This window comes from Pogonomyrmex barbatus, unplaced genomic scaffold, assembly GCF_055798465.1.
Source record: "Pogonomyrmex barbatus isolate J1 unplaced genomic scaffold, ASM5579846v1 scaffold6, whole genome shotgun sequence".
Lineage (NCBI taxonomy): Eukaryota > Metazoa > Arthropoda > Insecta > Hymenoptera > Formicidae > Pogonomyrmex > Pogonomyrmex barbatus.
Genome location: NW_028297160.1, coordinates 1,483,570 through 1,507,461, shown reverse-complemented (window position 1 = coordinate 1,507,461; position 23,892 = coordinate 1,483,570). Strand labels below are relative to the sequence as shown.

At 42.8% G+C, this 23,892-nt stretch overlaps 1 protein-coding gene and 1 long non-coding RNA gene across 6 annotated transcripts in view; one reads left to right on the top strand and one right to left on the bottom strand.

Annotated features, from left to right (window-relative positions):
* tio (zinc finger domain-containing protein tiptop) overlaps window positions 1-23,892 on the bottom strand; it is a 152,702-nt gene that overhangs the window by 54,059 nt on the left and 74,751 nt on the right. The gene's annotated exons all lie outside the window — the stretch shown is intronic.
* On the top strand, window positions 244-12,836 carry LOC148935077 (uncharacterized). 2 transcript variants are annotated; one of them, XR_016140730.1, is made up of 3 exons: window positions 348-5,417; window positions 5,625-9,565; window positions 11,186-12,836. It is a non-coding gene; the product is annotated as an uncharacterized LOC148935077 (long non-coding RNA). The 2 variants fall into 2 exon arrangements; XR_016140729.1 differs by lacking the exon at window positions 11,186-12,836 and having other exon boundaries at window positions 244-5,417; window positions 5,625-9,860.

Genomic DNA, 23,892 nt, shown 5'->3' with positions numbered 1-23,892 from the left:
TCATAATATTCTTTCAACAATGAGATGCGAATCGAGCGGGTTATTTGCCTCCTCTGGATTATTCGCTTGTTATGTAACGCAGGCAAGCGAATTTTGCTTTTATTACATTAATCAGTCCTCGGTTTGATTACAAAATCAACTTTAATATTTTAAAAAATTATTGGATAATATCTTTTTTTGCATAATTACCTCAACGATCCTTTAAGCATACGAAAATAGTCTTGCAGTGAAAGCTACAATTGGATACGTTGTACATATATATATATATATATATCTCTCTATAGATATATTTTAAGAATATATATCTTAAGATATATATCTTAAGAATATATATCTTAAGATATATATCTTAAGATCTTCGTTTTTATCGACGGATGTCAAAAAAAGAACAGTTGTGATTGAAGTTTGTGAATTAAAAAACACATGAACTTTAAAAATGTAAATATCTTCAAAGTAAAAATGAAGCAGATACAAGATTTCCTAATTGTAGATATATATAATAATAATATTATAATTACGTTTATTTCATAATCTATTAATATTAAGGACATGACAAATAATTCATATATTTTTTTATTTTCCTTCATAGTGATATATTTCTCACATTAAATTTTAAAAATATTTAGCAACATACATAGTGCAAAAAATGTAACTATTCAATCGGATATATTCCGTCATATATTTGGAGATAGAATAGCCATCTAAGTCGGTGAAGCGTTTTAACGTGTCTCTTCATAAGAGCGATCAATTGAAAATACGTCAGTACGATCGCGTTAATGACTTCCAACTAAGTGCACGTTTTTAGAAACACTACATTCGTCTCTCTGACCCACGATCCAAGCCCGCTCCCTTTACAACACACCGACATCTCCGTCCACCTTCCATGGTCTTCTGCCAGCAACCACTTCTGCCTCATCCCCCTCAGCCCCCTTCGTGCCACGACACGCTGGAGAGGCAGCCGCACTCATGCTCTTCTTTACGTGCAGGCGAGTTTAACAGTAACAGTACGTCACCCTGTCACTCTTTCCCTCCCTCTTCCTCCCTCAATCTCATTCTCGCCCTCTCTTTCTTCTCTCCTAGCGGCGTCTCGCCCTATCTCCTTTCTCCGGCCGTTCTCTCTCTCTCTCTCTCTCTCTCTCTCTCTCTCTCTCTCTCTCGTGCGCGCTCTCCTTAACAGCCTTCACTCTCTAAAAGCCTGGGTGTGATCTATGGCGGGACGTTGCGTCACTCGGGGAACAGATGCAGGGCTCGTATATTACTCGGCCATATCTACGAGCAAGACGGCGAAGAAGAGAAGGGACGAGAACGGGGAAAGAAGAGGGGGATGTAGAGAGGGCGAACCTTGCCGCACGGTCAAAAGAATGGCGAACGTCACAAATCACTCGGCTTTTGTGTGACACCCAACCCTCGCTCGAATTTTTTTCTTCCCGGGGTAAAGAAAATTTACTTGTTGACGAAGAGATTCCTGCTAAACGTCAGCGTGCCAGCGCGCGAGGGGGATTGTTCTAAAAATTGGATTTTTCATCGCCATGGAATTTTTCTTTACTCAGTGAATGACGCCATCGAAAGAGCAAGTTTAATTTTCCGTGGTAAAAAATCCATTCGGACTCGACGTCGCTTTAATTGCGTCAAAGCTAACGCGAGTTGGTTCGAAGTTTATGCTTTAGTTTGCAAAGACGCAAATGTTTTTACAAATGTGAAATAGATTATGTGCGCCGCCTCATCGTGCCAAACAATGAGCGCCATGCAGCGCATTCTCCAACAAATTGCATTACGTTAATACTGTAGCAACCGTTCTAAAAATGCCCTACGAGCTTCTATATGTATCGATTCAAGAAATTTTCCGATTGTCAAAACAGAATCGAGAGAAAATGACGGAGCTTTGTAAATGTGGGAGAATGAAAGGTGCGACGGTTTGCCGGCTGAGAGGCAAGTACGCACGGCACGTTTTGACTAACACGAATTGATAAGACGCCGGGACAACCGTATCTAATATGCGCAATCGAAGGCCTGTCACTCGACTAATTAGAGCGCCGCCTTCGACACATACATCGCGAGATACGAGTGCGAAATAAGTCTTGGCTTTTCGCGAGCGCGCGTACAAAGAGGCGGAAATGAACGGAACGCAGCGAGAATTCCACTTGCTCTGCTCCACGTGCGAGAGAGCGTCTCCGTGTACGTGCGCTCGTGGAAACACTAGCCAGCTGTCTACGTTACGAGGGTAGAAGGGGATAGAGGTCGAGGGTGAGAGAGACGAGAGGGACGAGAGAGAGAGAGAGAGAGAGAGAGAGAGAGAGAGAGAGAGAGAGAGAGAGAGAGAAGAGAGAGACGGACCGAATACGCGCGTCGGTGGAGTAGACGCTTCCAGAATCTCATAAATCAGGTCAGGGTTGGCGACGGGGGCGGCTGCCGCGGTGGTTGCAGCGAGGAGGAAGCGAGGTGGCTACGATGGGAGGGTTGTTAGGTAAAGGTCGACGCACAACAGTCCCATGCCGACTTGCGCGCGCATGCTCGTAAAATGCTTGGCGCCAATTCCATTCAACGGAATGGATTCGTTTGACGGAGGGATATCTCGAGTGGGTCTTCTTGAAAGAGCCGACTCCGCGCTGTCGCGTTCGACATGGAAGAATAATCAACTGCAAATGAATATACAGATCGACGCGAGAATTAGGTTCACCTACTTAAAGCGTATAATTTATCATAAGCAGATATTATTACAAGTCGATAAATTTTAGATTTGAGCGTTACCGTCAAGTTGGAGCTATTTCTACGAAGGTATATTGAAAATTGGCAAGCGCAGAAATTCGTGTAGACACAGGATATAAAATATACGATTGTGCCATGGCCTATTGACTATCGATGCCACGAAGAATAGTTTATTAAAGGCTCGTCGACGATAAATTGAAGACTGACTTGTGAATAGTTTAATAACAGGCTGGAATTTATCAAAAATATCAGCACCGCGTCTTTGGCAGTATAGTCAGGAATACTGTCGCGTTACTTATTATTGTCACATCTGTGTAATATTCGCGACCCGCGGCAACGTAAGGCAGCATGAAAACGTAAAAAGAACTCATATACACGCGACGATCGATACATGAGACTCGACGAAGCAGCGTAGGAGGAGAGGAGGGAAAATAGCGACGTCGGAGGCGATTCGGAGGGACCCCAGATGGAATCAGTGCAGTTCGGAATATTGGAAAATCGGTCCCTGCGAGAAGCCGAAGAAGAGAAAGACCGAAAGACGGTGGAGTGCGAGTAGGGCACTATTTATGACGCGTACGTGAATTCTGAGAACATTACGGGGGATACGCCGTGTTCGCGTCACACCATCGCTGTGGAAAAAGAGCAACGGACGCTCCAGGAAGACGTGAACACCTCCAAGGTCCAAGATTCTACATAGGACTTGTGCGAAGACCAGATTCGGCGAACGTGAACGCACGCGTGCAATTCTAAATGTCGCAACTAACAATAATAAAGACAATAATAAAGAAACAAAAATTTTACAATCTTCCAGATTGAAAAATTGATTACTCTTATGTTTATTCACAAATGCAAAGCTCGATGGAGTGACTTTTCAGAGTTAAAAATTCACAATTTCTGGGAATTCCAAAAAATAATCGGGTATGAATATGTCAGATATATAAAATAAACAGTTTTCTTTACAATATATAGTTTTTAAAAAAATTTATATATATATATATATATATATATATAAATCAGAATATTTACTGGCTATTATGATCCTAATTCTTAAAAGCTCCACTAGTTCTCGTACGCAACTTGCTACGATGAGGTGCATCGTTGTTATTTTTATCAAATCTTTAAATTTTTATATTTTTTTTTTATATTTCATATTTTGTACAAAGACAAAAGAAAGAAAGACATGAAAAACGCGAGTTGTCTCCAATAAAGAACAAAAATGAAAACATAAGTGCGAGGGATGGCCCCAAAATAGCGGAACGTTCGGTGCTCGTGACGCTTCTTGATGTTATCGGGCGTTAAGCGCGATCTCGAAACAATGAAAAAGGAACGACAAGAAATTCGTAAATTCAGAACAGTTCATTGCGAACGTCACAGCATCGTCGCCGTTGCGTTAAGGGTGTCCGGCAGATCAAAGGCGCGGGATGCAGGGGAAATAGTGAAGATCCGGTGCGGCGGATGGCATCCAATTGATTCATTGGACGCGCGTGCCTGGTTTCAATCCACCAGAATAGAAACCGCTGCCTCGGCACGCCAAGTCCGCGACTAATCCATCCAGCGTCTTTATTGCTACGCGACATTTATAAAACGCCGGGTAAGAGACGAGAACTCTCCGCGATCGCGCCCATTCGTCACCGATTATAAATCGTCAAGTTCTCTTTCTCTCTTTCTCTTTCCCTTTCCCGTCTTATTGGACGTCGTCGGTTGTCCTCCGTCGCTTCATCGCAAAGAACGACGCGCCATCGTCGTCGTCGCTCATCGCGACCTAAAACCAAGTATCAAATGTTGCCATCTCAGCTCCTGAGAGATGGATTGATGTTGAGCTGATGCTTAGTGTAGACGAAGCAGAATCGAACAGAATCAACAGAGAGACAGAGAGACGAATATTCATATCACAGACAATAATACTGACAGGGTATATTAACTACTGTACTATATGGTAACATGGCTTCCGTCATGGATCAGACGAGCCTTGATTGACGAAGATAAGACGATTGTATCGTGATAAATTGATACACCGCGAGCTATAGACTTGGCCCACCAACGCGGATCAGGTTTCCAGGGAAACTTAGATTTTCGGGTAATATAGTAAGTGATATGTGGGCATTCCTTCTCGCAAAGTTTAGCACGATTTATAAAGGCTTTGTAGAAATCAAGTTACAAGTCAGATACGGACACTGAAACATTACAATTTATGCTAGCTCGCGTTACACCAGAGAGAATAAGGAAGACGATTACATAAAACATTGACAGAATGACCAAAGTAGAATGGATGATTATATATGCCACATGTCTCTTAATAAAATGTAACTTGAGTTAATAATACGTATCTTGCCATCGAATAATTTTCTTAACATATATCAAGTTGCAATATATGATTATCGCATATCTAATTTATAGATCTTAATTGGAGTTTTTTTAATTTGACATTAATGATAAACATATCTGCATATTATTAACTGTACACCAATTTAACGTACATGTAGATAATTTGTATATCTCATCATTATATATCTTCTCCTATGTTTCCTCTCGGAAATATTTCAAGCAAGATAATCGAGGAAGAGATCTGTGATCGCATATGCTAATTCAAGCATAGAAAAAGTTTGGATATCGAAACGAAGAAGCCATACGATCAGCAGGTGAAACATGCATGCGGCAGTCAACGGCAATTTAATACGATTAATAATATATGTTAATCATTGATTGTGGAGGTAAGTTTTATAGTCAACTTTCAACAAAAGAGAAACACTTGTATTACTAGCAATAAGAAGAAAAAAGATAGTAATAAATTTGTAAACTTTTTTAATTTTTCAAATACGAAGAAAAGTTTATAATATAAAATCATCAATTATTCGTACATTTTATAAGTAACAATTACATTCCAGCTATTCTAACTATAATTCTTATTCCATGAACAGAAGTACAAGGGACAACAAAATCAGTCACTGGTAGGAAAAATAAGGATGTATTCGCTGGCTGATAATTATATCCGCGCGAGCAGTTTATTTGGATGTTCCATCCCGTTGCGTTGAATAAAACAGAGACGGGGGAGAGGGTGAGTGAGGGGACGAAGTCGTAACAACCGGGCCAGATAGGTCCGCTGCGTTTCGCTGGTAAAGGTATAGCGAAGATAAGGCGCTCGTTGCGCTGAAGCGTCCCTAGGTAGCCGTCCCGAAGCGTCCCGACGTTCCACCTCCCCAGCCGCGTCCCGCATAACGACCGTCAACGGTACCAATCCTGGAGCATCGTCGACCCCCGTGTAATATCGCGCTCGCGCCTGCCGCCGTCGTTATCCCGACTTCTCGGCGTCTACGTCGACGATGAGTGCGCGCACGCACATTCGCCTACGCGAAAAGTTCACGTCAGACGAGGAGAAATCTTCAAAGTATTACTGAGTCTTTGCAGAAAGAAACAGAAGGGGAGACAGGTAAAAGATGGGGACGTGTGTGTATGCGAGAAAGATACGAAGGTCACAGAGGAAGGAAGCCCCTTTAATACTCGGCGCTGATAGCCGAGTGTTTCGAGTAATTGGGAAGTAAAACAGCCCTCCGACATGCACCGGGATCCCTCTTCGTACCCCTACTTCCGGGCGGCGCGATCCTTTTCTCCGTATTCCTCGCGATGGCAACCGAGAACGTGCCAGTCGGGAAAGTCTTCTACTTTCCAGGTTTCCTCAACTCTAGAATGCCCTCAGGAGGAAGAGAGTCTCGGTATCATCCCGTGAGGGGGCAAGTGCGCTAATTAAAGAAGCCGAACCCACCTTTTCGAGGATCCCGTCGCGGCGCGGATCGAGTGCCTGAAAGATCCTTTCACGATTTCGAGAGTAAGGTACGTATCTTCTTGGGGTCAAGGAGCTTCTACGAGGTAAGAGCACCGAGGGTTAAGACCATTATCGTTCTTCTTCTCCTCTCAAAAGTCAAGCGCTTCTCAAGCGGCGAGGGTCGCGAGTAACGAGTAACCGTCTTCGTCTACGTCACGAAGTAGAAACCAAATCGAAATTTCTATTTGCCAGCAAAAAGAAATGAAAGGATTAGGATATTATGAAATTCTATATAACTTGTCACTGTTAATTGTAAAGAGACTATAAATAAGGCTTTAGCGATATTTCCCTCTCAACATTGTACTTCGTAAATATCAATACCGTTTATTAGAAACATATGAAATCGATTTCTATTTTTATTTTAATAAATACAACTCGAGTTTGACAAGTCATCTACGATAAACACGGCTTATGTTCCCAGACAGCAGCGCATAAAATTTCAGCAGCAGGTCCTCCGTAATAATTAGCTGCAAAATCACGTATGCTAGTATCGAGTATAATTTACGATCCCGCGATCATTACTCCAGAATAGAATCGGTCGAAAGTGCTGCTAATAACACGTGCGAGTAGGTTCCTTCCTTGTGGTCACTGATCAGAACGATACCTAATCGTCGCGCGTAAAGCCGACGAAATGGAGGAGAAGAAGATGGAGGTGGAGGAGGAGGAGGGGGGAGAAGGATAAGATGCCCGGCGCGTCCTGGTGATTGCAGAGTCTCGTGGTACGTCCTAATCGCAGTAGATGGGCTTGGATAGGCTGCCCTCGACCTTATTATTACCGGTTGGCTCGATTCTGTGCGCGTGTCCCATTACGTGGACGATTATTTGACTGGTCGGTTGTGGCCACGATGGAAGATCGGACGAGACGAAGAAATCGAGATGGAAGGAACCAAGTGAGAGAAAGGGGATAGAAAAGGGGGAGGGGAGAGAGAGAGAGAGAGGGGGGGAGTAGCTCGCGCGAGAAGGGGCAATTGGGATGAGAGAACGGAAAGCGAGAGACCGAAAGAGAAAGAGGAAGAGGGAGGAAGAGGGAAGGACAGAAGAGAGCAAGGTAAGTAGGTATAAAGGAGCGTAACTGGACGTGAGTTCAATACGTGGCCCTCGAGCACAGCTGTCACTGACATCGCCGCAATTCGAAACTGACCGCGACAGCTAACCTCGGTACCGCTGAACCACAACGGCGGAAACTTATACCGGCCTTCCGATTGATCCGTCCAGGCCACTCACCATACGCCGAAGGGGACGGATTAGTCGGCCGGCGGTCCGATCCGCCCCGTCGGGGATCGCGCCGGAATCTTTCCCGAATACCTTCCGCAAACCTCCTGGAACGAGTGCCGATGACGTCCCGGGTGCTCTAAAGTGGACAGATAGCCGCTTAATGAAGGGTCGCGAGGAGAGAGATGAGCGGCGCGAAATATCGGGAATCGAAAACGTCAAGGTTCTCTTAACTAGAAGCTGACATAGATGAGCCGCGTCTCTTTTCTCGATATAAAATACAGCCAATGCCAGATGATGCGGAGAGAGAGAGAGAGAGAGAGAGAGAACGACGTGATCGCGATTAAACCTATACCTTTTATTAGAAGAAATTCATTTAACATCGCTCGACATATCGCGTGAGATATCGCGTCAGCCTGATTCCCGTTTCGAGTAGATATTGGCAGGTAGGATCACGGTAGGAGAACGGAGGGTAATAAAAACGAATCTCCTTCTGAAACGCTTGGGAATTAGGAATCATAATGTCGGTGCTCCCAGGGGATCCTTAATGGGTGGACGCCAAATAAGAGGATTCGGAAATGGCGTAGTCATCGTAGTTCGAACTCGAGGAAAGTTGAAATCGCGGTAGGTAGTCTTTCTCGGCTGAGCTTGGGCAGGGGCAGCCTGGGTAATAAGAACGAGCGCGATAATAGCGAGCGGCAGAGCGGCGCGGCGACGAGTCGAGAAGAGGAGACCGGAGGAAGAAAGAAGTAGGGAGACGAGGGGGACGTGCAGCGAAGGTATCCGGTCAATCCTTCGTGAGGAGAGCGAAGAGGTGATGGATGGAACGTCAGTCATGGTGCAGCCATCAATCTCCCGTACCTATACCTTTATTATTTATTATTCCTGCCGTTGCGGATACTCCTCCTCGGGCGCTCTCTTTCTTTCCCTCTCGCGCATCGGCGGGTCTAAAGGCCAGTGACGAAGCAACGCTTCAGGTATAAGGTACACACGCTATGTCGCTATGCGCAAACTTCATCTCATAAAACGATGAGACGATGTCGAGGATATTTATCGCGAGTTATTCGTCGCGACAGTACGACTCAGGAAAATTGAATTTTCGAAGTTTGTGGCGCTTAAATGTCGGTAAACCGATTGCTCGTTTAATACGCTTGCATAATTGTGCAAAATTGTGATATAGATAATTGCATCTTTGTCATCAAAGATGCAATTTATGAGAAACGATAAAAATTGTTCAAATATATTGCAAGAGTATTTTCTTTCGTCTAATTTTTCCTAATATTCTTACACTTCACAAAAATGATCTTCCTTCGCGAAAAGAAAAAGGAAAAAGGAAATCGAAACCGTAGTCGAATAGATCCCTGATTTTTCGGCAAAACTTCGAGGAAAGGTTATTTATAGTTCTTCGCTTTTCGAGTCAGATACAACAAAAGGAGACGGTGGTTGATGCATAGTGCCGCCCCTATCGGCCCTTCACAAATACAGCCACGCAAACAGGCGTCCATATGACTGCGCGAACCTTGCGATCGCCCCTGCTGCGTCACGGAACAAATGCACGTTCGGCCAATCATCGTCATACCACGATGACGATGACGACGTAGAGGATGACTCTCTGCAGCTGTCAATCCTGTAGAACCACGGGGACGTCAAGACCTTGGTTGGTCACTGAGCCGTCAGGGCAAGACTCTCTTCGGATGGAAATCACGTTCATAAATCAAGAAACTTTTACTTCGTCAAAGACAACGAACTTACGTCGCGATGACGATCTTCTTCGAGAGAGCAGATCGTCATTTATCTGCGAGAAAGATCGCAACTTGTAATTTGCAGGTGTGCTCTTACAAAAAAATTTGCAATAATTTATATATCGAGCTAAATAACAAGTGACAAGATACTAAATCATAGAAATAAATAACTGTTGAATACTTTGATAAATTTAAAAATTCCTTTCAAAAATAAAAATAATAAAAAATTAAAATAATTAAAAGACAAGATGTTCTTATCTATTAACTTTAGATCTTAGATTTCAATTTTCCAAAATAATTCAATTTTTATTAGTTATGTACAATTTATATCTAAATATGTAGATAGCATCAGTAATAAAATAATTATTTGCTGATAACAATTGTCAAGAAGTATGATATCTAAATTTTCTTGTTATTCGCTATATCAATGTTATTCGCTTGTATACTAATGTTAGTCGTTCGTATCATTAGCAATGAATAAGATGTGATACGTGGTAAAGGTGAGGAACACGTACCCATAATTATGAGCAAGTGCACTCGCAGGACATTCCGTTTACCGTTAAATCGCATTTACAGCTGTCCGCCTTGCACGCGTAAGTTAGTGCAACCGTCTATTCAAATGTAATAGCGGATTCTCTTACGAGTGGGCAGTTCGAAAGGCCCTCAGAGGTTTTTTTTTTCAGACGACATTTTACGTTTCGACACTTGGGCGGCCGTTCGCCCGACAGCTTCCGTCGATAGGCCATTGACTGTTGTTCGGTTCCAAACGCCAAGATATCTCGACGAGGTCGAGTATAATATCTATCGCAATTTCGCGTCGGCGTTTCCAGCGTTCATCAGCGAAAGAAAGAAGGGGAAAAAAGAGAAGCGGCGTCCTTAGACCGACGCCGACAGTAATTCGTGATGCGCCGCATGTTTAACGAGTAATGAATTCTGTTAGGCATTAACGGCAAAAGGCTGCCGCGGCTCATACACGCCAGTCAGTCGCTATTAAACACGCACGCGTGTATACTAATCCGGAGATTACTCCGACTTATGAAGAAATCGCTCGTAGAAACAAAACTTATTACGGGACAGGCGATTTTATGTGGCAAACGGCGGAAGTGATTTTTTTCCTACAAAAGAGCGCGTGAATCATATTACGATAACGATTACGATACGTAATATAAATAGCGCGGTCGCATCGAAACTCGGTTCTTCAATTTATTTAGATATCTCCTACTATCTCCGAAGCATTCCTCGATGAGAAGATTAAATCAAGAAATTAAGATCAAGATTGCTCGATATCAAAAACACATTTAATCATTAGATTAGCCTTGATTTAACATAAATTTCTTATTTCTTTTTGGACAAAATCCGTAATAGAGTAAAAGATCGCTTGCATGTAAGAGTTTTATGTATAGATAAAAGTTTTTTATTTTTATTACGCTATCTCGCTCTTTTTCTCTTTCCCTATCTATTCATCTATCTATCTATCACATTTTACTCCAAATGTTTCTTATTTAATGATTATTTTTTATATTTTTATATTGAAAATATTTGTTTTATATTAAACTTTATATTAAAAATTTCTTAATTGTGCAATACAGTACAGTACAGTACTGTAAATTTAATATCAAGAATTTAGAGTTAAATCAGCAGAAAAAAAGAAAAAGTTCAAATTGCTCGTGACCTTCCTCAGATGAGGTCTCTCATTTTGTTGCAGAGTCACACTCCAGTGATTCATCTGTGTAGCAAGATCGATCGTATCTTCGATTCCGCTTCTTCGGTGAATCGCTTTCGAGAATCCTCCCGCGGTGCAAGAATAAAACAATAATAACACGCGTCAATCGTCAGTGAAATTGCTTGCTTATAAGCTCAAAGTTCATTAGGCGTTAATTACCTAATAACAATCCTTTATCCTCATCCACTTTAAAAGGAATGTAAAAAAAAAGGAATATAAGAAAAACTTTTATATTTTCAACGGTATGTCGAACTGTTCATGACTACAGAAGAACGAAAAAAAGAATCATGAATCACAATCAGAAATGAGACTTGGATATGGTCACTTCTTGAAAATCTGTAAATAAAGGCGAAATGATATACGTGAAGAAGGTAGTAACATCGGGGACGAAAAGTCAGCGGCTTAGCCGTTTTAAGTTTCCCCAGGTATTTGAGAAGACATCAGGCAACTCGATCTCCCAAGCCGGACGTTGCATCGCAGAATACTTGCACCTGAGCCTCTTAGACATTTCTTTTGCAAGTTAAACAGGTCGCCCACCTTCAGCAAGAAGAAGAAAAGAGGCGCATTGTTACAGAATTTCAAGTTGCAAGCATCATAGATGAGCGATTAAAACTTCTACAGGCTACTTTCGAATTCGAAATATGTAATACTTTCTTTCATAATTTTAGTATATGTAATAATAATAAAGGAAAATAGCGTTTTTTTAATAGCTGAACTAATATATTAGTAACAAAAAAAAAAGTAAACAAACATAAAGTTCTAATAATTCAATCGGTCAAGTCTCAGTTTATTATGTGCACACAATGCATATAATTCTAATATAGAAAACTCGTTTTAACATTTTGAAATGTATTCATCGCTCTGTCCAAGTTATCGAACTTAAAATAACGCTATAAATAATGTGCCGGATACGATACAACATTTATGCGGCATAAGTACGCGCGATAATAAATTCAGACCTGAATTCAGACAAAAATCGAGCTTGCGTGGCGCTCGATCACGAACGCGGGATTATTGGCGCCGGATGAATTTTTCATGAGATCCGCGCGTAAATAAATTGTTTTCCCGGTTGTACATCGTTAATTGTTAACGCGAAGTAATACGCGGATCGGCTATCAATAATTAACTGGCGGCCAGGCGCGGCAGGTGTGTGTCGGTGTTACTCATTAATATTTTAATTATTGAAAATACGTCCGCCCGTGCGAGCCCGTATTCGTTTATACGTGTATGCGTGACGCGTGCATACATACGGACGGATTAGAATTTACATGATTTGAGGCAGGTCAAGATCGGCGCTCGGTTACGCTGGCGTACGACCGATATATAGTGGAAGTGGGCGCGAGAGCCGGGCATAGGCTTCTCTCCTCCATTCATACTTAAGCGGCGACGGTTATGAACGGGCGCGCGCGCATTATGTAATGCATCGTCGGCAAAGAGGTCTTTTTATATCCGCCGCGTGTAGCTAAACGCGAAAGAGGCCGCTCGCTCTCTTAGCTCTTGAAACTTTCATAATGCGTATCGACAGGTACCCGAGATGCGCGAGAGATCGCTCCTTCCTTCTTCCCTCCTTTGCGCCGCGCGTACGTCAGATTTCGCACACGCGAAACTCGGATTTGCGCACGCCGCGTCTTACGTCGATTCTCCTTTTTCTTTTCCTCTTCTCCTCTTTTTCTTTTTTTACGCGCGCGATCCCATGAATCTGTCCCGTTACGGAACAGCGTCTATTGCATCGCATCTTAGAGAGCGGCGTGAGTATAAACTTTTAAACGTTACACGATTTCTAACGAGATCCGGATATCGATATTAAAAAATCTACGTCTAATGCTAGTCTAATCGAAATCTTTTAACTCTCAACTGTCGATCACAGCAATATTAAGCGTAATAATCGCTGACTCGTATCCAACAAATATTCCATATTCTCTCTCTCTCTCTCTCTCTCTCTCTCTCTCTCTCTCTCTCTCTCTCTCTCATTCTCGGAAGCTGGAAAGTTTTTGTGCAATATACAAAGGAGAGAAAGAGAGAGGAAAGGATAATTTTCAAGTTACGCGGACACCTGCTCCCACCGTATGCCCGCAGTGTTAAATCAGAAATAATTAGCGCGAGATCGGGGCGAGCGGACGTCTCCTCGGGCGGTGATGATCGCGCCAAACTGTCGTCCTTCGATCGCACGCGCAGCCGCATCAATCCGGCTCTTACATGCAGATGCACGGGTTACTGGCGCGGCCACACTTCATCAGCTGCCATCGGCGCAGCGACGCAATACGTGTCCCTCCCCTCCCCCCTCCCCGCCTGCGACGCGATATATGGTCGGTCCGGTGATCGCGTTATTAATGAATTCTGCGGTTCGAATTGACTACCCGGCCGGCCACGAAGGAAAGCGATCGAGAGTCGGACTCACGCGAGTCTCTCTACCTCTCTCCCCCCTCTTTCTCTCTCTCTCTCTCTCTCTCTCTCTCTCTCTCTCTCTCACTCTCACTCACTCACTCACTCACTCGAAGCGAACGAGAGACGCGAATGGGCCGATCGTCTCGATGCAATCGGTTCAGTTGCGCCGAACGAGTTTCAAACAGGATGGAAGAATAGGTGGCATGTAATATACGACGACGTTTATATTAATGAGAAATGTGCCTCCGGGAGGAGACACGTCACCTCCTCTGCCCCCTCACCGTTCCTTCGAAGCCAATCGTTGACGACTGCTTTTATTGTTGTTATTATCAATGCGCCGTCGTGGACGGTCTTTCCGTCCGCGATCCGTTATATCAATGTCGAGCAATCGTTGATCGTTAGAAGCAGCCGGTAGTTAACGGTCTAGCCGTTGGGGTCGGTGAGCAGAAATGATTTAGGCGCCCCAACTGTTCCCAGCAAGGATCTAAGTTACACGGGAAAATGAAGGGGAGAGAATTTTTGCCACTTACTCAGCAACTCGATTGTTTAAACAGATACAATCGCGCAGGCGGAGGAAAAGGAAGATTCCTCCTCGGATCTGCCATTAGTAAAAACGTCATCGATGACGGTTTATTACGTGATAAATAGCATTATGCAAGTAATTTACGCTGGTGGGAATGCACAATGAAATAATAAATCATGTGCGCCTGATGACAACCGCAAATCTGCATAGAAAATAAGCCCCACTGGAAAGTAATAACTATGCAGTTTCTCAGACTCGTTGTCATTCCTAGCCACATCGCATCGCATCGCATCACATCGCCCGGATATTTCCTCCTACGCCATTATATCCTAGGAAAATCGCGTGGAAATTTACCAGTCGTCTCTCTCGTACATACGTCAAAATAGCGCGCGAGATCGATTACAATTATTGATAGTAGCGCACGTCGGTTACACTCGAAATTATGAAATCCACGGATCGTATCTGATCACCGATGCGTGGAAGCGGGTTAATTGGAATCGTACTCGCGAAGTCGACGCGGAATCGATCATACCGGTCCGATGCATAGACCGGTCGGTCGTCGGCTATCCGACGGGGTAATCGATAAAATTATGACGAATGGCACCTCGTGACGAGGCCTCAAGACGACGGCGGGGTCTCTCGTCGTTCGAGGAATTGGGTTACACGGTCGATGAGTCGATCGCTCCGAAGCCGCACCGGAGCGATCGACCATCGGTGCGCCGCGCCGTAAATTCGAGCGATCGTTCTCTCGCGTCCCAAGAATTCGCCGTTTGGGAAAAAATTCGAGACAAAAGCGTCGTTGTGCCGCAACGCGATGAAGATTTATAGATGCTGCGCGTCAGTTCTTTTAATACTTGAACAGAATGCGGCGAATCATCTTAATTGTAGGTGATTAATTTATACCGGCCTGACGTTACGCTTAGTGTGTGATGAAACATACCACTCGGATCGCGATTGCTTAATGCTGAATAAAAATCCAGCTGCGAATGATTGGCACATCTTCTCTCATCTTGCGTTAAAATATAAAATTACTATTATAACATTATTGCGCTAAATTACTCCAACTTTGTACTACCGATTCTTCTTACCGGTTGTTCTTTCTAAATAAAAGAAAGTTATTCCATTCTTTTCGTTTTGAAAATATAATATATATATGTACGAGATTTTAAAGATTTCATAGTATCGTATGTTCTTATACTTAAATTTGATTTCAATCACACTGTTGTTAGTCACACTTTAGTGCTCGTTGTAAGAATGACAATAGATCATTCCGTCTGTATCTAAAAGTAAATAAATATGCTAGGTGTCGAAATTACATTAATGTACGGAGGGAAGAATAATTCGTTTAATTAAAATGCGCACGATGATTATTATCCATCGGAGCATTTTGATAATGATCGGACGTTCGTAATTTTATTGTGTACGATTGCATTGTACCGCGCACAGCCTGCCATCAGTTGCCATTTTATGTGAGAAAGGCGAGCTGAAGGTGACAATAATATTACCTGGAATTATTATCGGCGACGCAATAACGGGGGCGAGGTCCGCGGCGTTGTACAATGTACGTCAATCGATCGATCCTGCCCGCCTATCAATCAACCTTGTCAAAAATAATCGATCGACGTGACAATTCGAAGCTGACTCGCCTGGTGCCGGCGAACCAGAGCAAACACCAAAGTAACCAATCAATCAAGCCAGACCGGTCACGCGTTTTCGTTCGACTACGTAATAGAACGAGTCACAAATATACAGGGTGACATTTTTCTATTTAATACACTGCGCCAACCGATAAGATTACAAGTTAAGATTACAAGTTCCGTTTTGTTAAATGCATACGCATTTGAAAATGCGTCATTTTTCTGCTAATATCTAGATTTAATTATCTAATTATGTACATACGTATAATACATATGTAATATCTATTTTTACACAACCTACTAAAATATCCCTCATTATTACATTGAAATATTAATCTGCTCCATTTCAGAAATGAGAATTTATTAGCACTGTACAATTAAAATCATAGTGCTTAGTATTACACTTTTTAAATTTGTATTATAATAAACTTTCAAAAATATTGTACTACTATTGTACTATTTGTACTTTTATTTTCAGCTCTAATGTATAATATATATTTTCTTAAAGTCAATTAAATTTTCATTTGTTACAATTATATATATATATATATATATATATATATATATATATATATCTTTTTTAAAATTCATTCTCAAAATATTTAAATTTGCATTTAAATCTGCACATTAAATCTCGTAATTTTTACATTTTTTAAATGCTCGTTTTATAAAAAAAAAAAAAAAAAAGAGCCAAATAAATTGAAAAAAAGTAATAAAAAATTCAAATCCGTTTAAAAACAGATACTTTTCTACTCATCGATACGTCAGCACTACGACTGAAGAATTCTCACAAAGAAACTCCGTGTCGAAACGGAAGTTACATCATCGACTGGGCTCAATTTACAATACAAATAGCATACATCCTATTCGATCGTAAACTATCGGGCGATCGATTGGATTGGACGAGCACAGAGAGAGACATAACTCAATGTCGCGCACAGAGAGGTGGCACGCACCCACGCTCGCGCGTGCTTGGCGCGTTTCTCCCTAAACCCACGGGTCCTCTCCTCCCCCCCCTCCCATCCCATTACAACCTGTCTTGCAATAGGAAAGGGCAATCGCTTCGTAGCGTCGTCAGCTCCACCCAGACAACGTCGTCGTTGTCGCCGTCGTCGTCATCGGCGTCTCGCTCCGGCGTGATCCACGTCCTCGGAAGACAACCGACTCCGCTACGCGCCTCCGCCGTCTCCCGCTTCGAAACATCCCACATACGTGCACGTCGCGCCGCGTCGGGTCGCGTCGCGTCGCGTCGCGTCGCGTCGCGTCGCGTTGCGTCGAGTCGAGTCGCGTCGCATTGCCGTGTAGTGATTCACCAGCTTACACGCGACTTCGGTACCGTTATACGTGTGTGGACACGCAGCGGGTTACACGTGTGCAGTTCACGCGGATGGAAGCACACTACTGGCATGCTCTCGCTAAGGCAATAGCTCCTGCAACTGCTCGTTTACTAATATCGATCGAAAGTCGAACGATATTAGCATACAACTTTTTTTTTTTTTTATTTCAAATAGAGATGCGTGTAAACTAATCTCTACGACAAACAATACAAGATTTTGTATTTTATATACTTTTTTTAATTATTTTGACGTGGTTTTCAAATTGTATTATAAGCAATACGAAGAAAGATAAAAGAGACGAAAGCAAATTCTTTCGAACACAACTTATGCAAATTAGATATTTAATTTAATATGGACCATCTCCTCGTAATATTTTAATATTTCTCGCAAGAGATCTCTAATTTTTAGCTGTAATGGTACTGTACGCACCAGCTCGAGACATTTCACTATGTCGTCATGAGATCTCCTAATTCTCCTCAGAATATCATTCAGAGAGCAAGAGCGAGAGGGACACAGATCGAGAGATAGAGAGAGATAGATCGAGAGAAATATCTACGGGCTACGCTGCTGGCACCGCGTTGACATACGCACGCAATTATTATCCGGTATTATCAGCGTGACTTCCTCGCGCGACTGCAATGCGCGCGAGATGCGTAGCCGCGTTGTCACGTACGATCATTGCGGAGAAAAGTGTGAATGAACACGCAGCCGTAGCATCTCGGCGACGTTTTATGAGCAAAATTACCATATCGGCGTTGCACGAGATGATCACGTGTCGCGCGCGCGCGCGCGCGCGCGCGCGGGATGCGATGCGCCGAGAGCCGGTTGATCTTTCAGCGATCGTTAACGCTGCCGTCAATAACCAATCGATAAATCGATGTTGAGACCGGCGGGTATCGTGCGTTACCTCGTGACGATCCAGAGCATATCTCGCACATCTCCGAGACAAATTGAATTATCAATGAATTAATAATAATAAATATGTAAACATTACGGATATATTAATTATACTCTCTCGAGATTATCAATTTCTTAGCTCGATATCTCTTATTCACGTTTCCACTGAATGCTTTGTGAACGCACATCGGGATATTTCATCATAGCGCTAACGTAACAATATAAAAGATAAATGTGATTTTGTACTGACGTTGTAATTCATCGTCGCGCAACATTCCATCAATAGTATAGAACCACTTATCGCGCTCAATGCGCAACGAGTGCATAAACCGTGTCATATCTATCTATTCCGTATAAGGAACAGGTGGATACAATCTACGTTCGAAGATTGAGTCATCAGTATAGACACGCTGAGACGTGTAAAGCAGTTGGTGTGGCATCAAGATATCAAATGTACGTTTTGCGCAAAATACATTCACATTTCATATCTACGTCATTGAGTTTAAATATAACTACGTTCCGACTCTAATGAATGATGTAAATTCAAATAAAATCTTTCACCATATTTCATCATGTAAATAATGTAAGTATTAGGCTCTTTATTAAATCAAAATTATCAAATTTTTTAATAAAAGAATCGAAAAATAGCAATGTTGCATATTGAATATTGTATATTAAAAAATAATATAAATGTTTCGAAAACATTTGTGAATTCTTGATAAATTTCCGAAAATTTTGTCAAAAGAAAAATATGCTAAATGGGACACGATATTCCAAACGTTTACCGTTGAATTTGAAATATTAAAAAAATTATGCTAGTACAATATTGGACATTTTTTTTAATGTTTCGCATTTACATAATTGCACAATGATATCTATGAAAAATATCTACGAAACACTCTGTATGCCTTTTCGATTTAGAACAATACTTTCGCGCGTGAGTCGGCGCGTTATAATCGGTGCGAACGTTACTCGGCAATTTTGTTCTTACACCAATTACAGAATCCAAGTGCGCTTAGTCGATCACGTCACCTCGGACGTAACATGACGTACGTACGCACGTACACGTAACACGCGGAATTGGACCAGGATCCGCGCGCATCATGACTCATCGAATATTACGCGCGCGGACAATGCCTTTCTGCGAAAGAGTGATAACTCACGTCTTGTCGATTGGAAAAATCGATTTAGAGTGCCTGATTTCAAGGCGGTCAACTCGCAAGCGCCACGTCGCTTCCGGCGTGCGGGACTGTCGAACGAAATTAAGGAAAGTAACGCGGATACGCAAAGTACCTACGTAAGCGCGGATCAACGTGGGGAGGGAGGAGGGGATGATTTATGACAGAGTCACCGTAGAGACACGGGCAGAGTATTGCGTTGGCAAAGCAATTCCTCGGCTCTCGCATAGCGAAACACTTCTGTCATGCAAAATCTGGAAGGCAGTGATGTGAGTAATCTAGTGAGTGATTCACGGAGGAATTTTTCCTACGATCGCGCGTGCAGAGGTGGCTCATAGATTTATCGTCCATTGCGAGGACACGTACGAACCGTGTCGATTCTCCTGTTTCTCGACATCTGCGGAATTATTACGATGGAACGCAATCCCTCTCTTCTTGAGAACGAATTAGCCGTAACTTTGAGCGATGCCGCGAGAGTGCGAAACTGATCGTGCCGCAAGCACGACATAATTCGAAGAGAGAGAGAGAGAGGAGAGAGAGAGAAAGTAGAAAATGACTAGATGACCACTAAGCTGTGCTCATAACTCCATCGTTAATTAATTAACATGTCCGTCCCGATGACGCGTCACGCTGCGCCTCGATGAATATCGATGCATTCACGCGCGTATGGATGGAATATCGTAAATCTTTTGAGCTTTCGACTCTTTTGCGTAACTTTTCGCTCATAAACCGCCGGGAAAGCCGCGACGAAGAAAGTGGTTCGATCGAGCGCACGCTTATGTCAGCGTCAGCTTAGGTTGAGCCTGTACGTAAGTGAAAAAGAGCGATGACAAATCGTTGCAATGACCATCGACTGCTCCTACCTTCGCAAATTAATCGAAGTAAGGCGGTAAAGTAGTTTCGCCGGCACGAGAAATCGACAGTTTCTTCGACGAACGGCGTGATACGTCGCGGTCGTGACGCTTTGACGCGAGTGCGTCAAATATTTCACGTTTATTTTCAAACGCTAGATATTTCGAACGCCAGAACGAACGACTGGCAACAACTTGAACGATTCGGCGAGACGTTAAAATGCGAGGCGTCGAAATAACAAAGGAGAGACCTGCGTTAAACAGCGTTATGTAAAGTACGATGTAGAGTACGATGACAATGACGACGGTTACGAGAGCACGATATACGAGAGGCAAGCGCACTCGAGTTCTAGAAATCCGTCGAGAGGAAGGGCCGCAATTTTTTAGTTCCCAAAAACATGGTGAAGACAAGAGGGAGGGGGGGGAAGAGGAGGAGAGGAAAGGAACCCAGTGGAAACTCGACAATGGTAGGCGCCGGTTTTATGCAGATATCCGTGTAGCACATAAGTTACGACGAGAGCCCGTCAACTTGGCGGCTCCTTTGATCGATGTGGCGCCCAGTACGCTGCAGTCACATCGCAGTATCCTTGTACCAAGTGTTCGTAAGGCGCGTCGATTTCCCCAGAATTCCGCGTACTTCCGAACCCGCGAGCGAAAAGCGAATACAAATACAAATTGTCATTTCGCAGCTCGCAATTTGCTAATCGAATGTCCTCATGTAGAAATGCTAAAATGGCCCAATATTGTGTAAGATAGTATCGTTGTGACCCTTATTATTGTGTCAGTATAGATTCGATCCAGAAGAATAACATCATGCCATGCTTAGTGCTGATTTAGCATTAAATTAGTATTGACCACACAACTGACTCAATATTGAGTACGTAACTGGCTCAAAGACGATTATCTAAAGACGATTTTGCCAATGTTTTTTGTATTGAGTTTTATTTAAATGATTATAAATATGTTTGTCAACAAGATGTGATAATAAGAAAATATTAATACATATATAATACTCCGAATAATTTTTATTAGAATTCTAAAAAATCTAGTTATGTATTAAATCTTAATATATTTATCTTAATATATTTATAAACAAGAATATAAACTATACATATATATTGTCTATAAACATACATTATAATCTAATACGTGGCTTAAAATTTGTTAAAAAAAAATCGAAGAATTGCCTACTCTTATAATACAATTGGAAAAGTTTGTGAAAAAAGCTAATGTTACACAAAAGCTTGTTGTACAGTTAATCTTGTCTCATCTAGACTAATCTCGGGTGATTATTACGAAGGAAAAGAGAGAGAGGGAGAGAGAGAGAGAGAGAGAGAGATTATAGAATCAGAAGGAAGAATACAATATCGAGTAAAATTTTCCGAGAGTACAATGTCTTTGTTTTCGTCTGCAAACTAAGGAGTACCACTTTCGCTAATATAATTTCTACTAAGAGAGATCTTTGGTGTAGATGGAAAATATCTATGCATAATTGTAAATCGTCGTTGAATTGGTTGGATCATATCAGAGAGAAATCGAGAATTTCTTGGAAAATTATTTATCTGACTGATATCACGACTCTCAATGGGAAGCGATACTTGTTTGAATCATTTTCGGATACCGTCATACCTGGAGTTTATCAGGTACAAAAATATAACGTTCTTTTTAGAGCGTTTGACGAATATGATACATCGCAGCTTACCAACTTATTCAAAGAGCAGCTAAAATAAAATACTCGCGCCTCATACGTATGCATAAATACGTGAACCATATAATTCTGATATTACGCGCCGGATTATGTCATCGCGTACACGTACTTTCTTATTCAGCCGTTTCATTTGTTTACGCGACTACATTATTGCGCGCAATGAAAGAAATAATTAAAGCGGACGCGGTTACGTTAATCAAAAGCGCAAAATAAGAATACATGTCGCTGTCGCATGTAATTATACCGCGAGGTGATTATTTATTAATTAATCCACCAAAGAGATGCATTTTTCTTTCACAACGTGCGTCTATTATAAAACCACGCCACACATTCATTTGCGCGAATACATATGTAGATATTTTATAATCTAAAAGTTCTCTGATTATCAATTGCCTTGCAAATAAAAAAATTTTTTACACTCGCTTACACGTCGCATTGTTAGCGAAAACGCACTAAAATATATATAAGCGCGGGAAATACAATCCTCCGTGCACGCTGTTCATTATTCGCCGCAAAAATATCGTGCGACGTGGTACGGACCTCGTTGGACACGGCGGCACACGGTGACGCATCGCGCATCCATCCCGGGCTAAACGGCGAATCACGGGGGACGGATAAAAATTAAACACTGTTAAGTTACATGGGAAATTCGCGCGATCATCGGCAAGTAATAGAATTAATATTGAATTATCGAGAACGCGAGAGAGAGAGAGAGAGAGAGAGAGAGAGAGAGAGAGAGAGAGAGAGAGGAAGAGTAGGAGGAGGAGGAGCACGGGCAAGGAAGAAAAGGGGGAGGGGAAAGCGGCTTTTCAGTTAGCCGTCGACGCATTGTTTTTCAGCCCGAACCTACGGTTGTGCGGTCGGGCTCGTTATCGATAATTAAAAATTGTCAAATGCACTTTGGCCGGTGCGGGCGCATCACAGTCGAAGCGCGCGCGGAGCCCAGTTGGAAGTAGCCCGGGGGTCACCGCGGGGTACACTCACCGGAGGGCGACGGGGAGCTAGGGGAGGGCGGGAGGGGAGGGGGAGAGGAGGAGGAGGAGGACGGGGGGGGAGGAATGGCGAGGCCAGTTCCGACCTATGGTGTATACGGTTGCGCAATCATTAGTCAGTGTATTATTACTCGCACGGATATTAATTGATTTCGAAAATACAATTTTCTGTGCGAATGATCAAAACGCCACGCGCGCTCGCCGCTTGCTACTTCGACCCCGTCCTGGCCGCGTTATGCCTCATTCGCCGCGTGTGTCTACATCATCAGCACGCCTCTAGCGTTTGCTTTTCCGTTTAGATCGGGCTCTGCCCGTATACAATCCTCTCTCAACCGCCGACCGAGAGAGTGCTCTAACGAACCGGGTCGTATGAAATGGAAAACGAGCCTTCGGTTACCCCCCGACGACAATGGGAGAAGAGGCGAAATGCTGCCCGTTGAAAACAATGAGATTCACAATGTTATTTATCGCAGGGGAGAAAGAGAGGCGCGTGTGTATTCCGCAGCGCGGAAATAAATTATTAATCTTGGATAGAAGTGAAATAAAACACGAGTGTAAATATTTCGATTACAAAACTACGCCTTTCTGTTGATATTACAGGCGTATAAAAAAAGATTCGAAGTGGTCAATTTAGTCATAAAAAGAAGCATGGCAAAATTAAATTAAATAAATATTAAGTCTCAAACAACAGATAGGAAATTTAAATCAATTTTTTCCCTGGTGCACGGATAAAAGATTAACGCGCGGGGCTTAAAAATTAAAAAACGAAATTAATACATGAGGTTCGATTATCTCTCGGGTAGATGGATAATCCACGGAGTAAAGAGTAGGAGGTAACATAGCGAAAAATCGGACTGCAACGAGGGCGAAAACCGCGTGTAAATCAAGAGCGTTTTATTAGCTCTCCTTCTCCCCTCACTACGCCACCATTTCGTTCAGATTATCACGGGGTGAGAGCCGACTGCACTTTTCATTCGGCATTGGGACGCGCAGCGAAAACAGAATCGTCAGATCGAAAGGTACACATTGATCGTAATTCGAAGTGCAGCGATAATCTTTCGCGGCCATTCGTCGCGCGGCCGCGATTGCACACACGTGCAATCGGTGCGTGAAAATGGAAATCGAGCGAAATGGATTCGTTCGTTCAGAAAAAACGCGCGGGAAAGGAGGGGGGGAGAGAA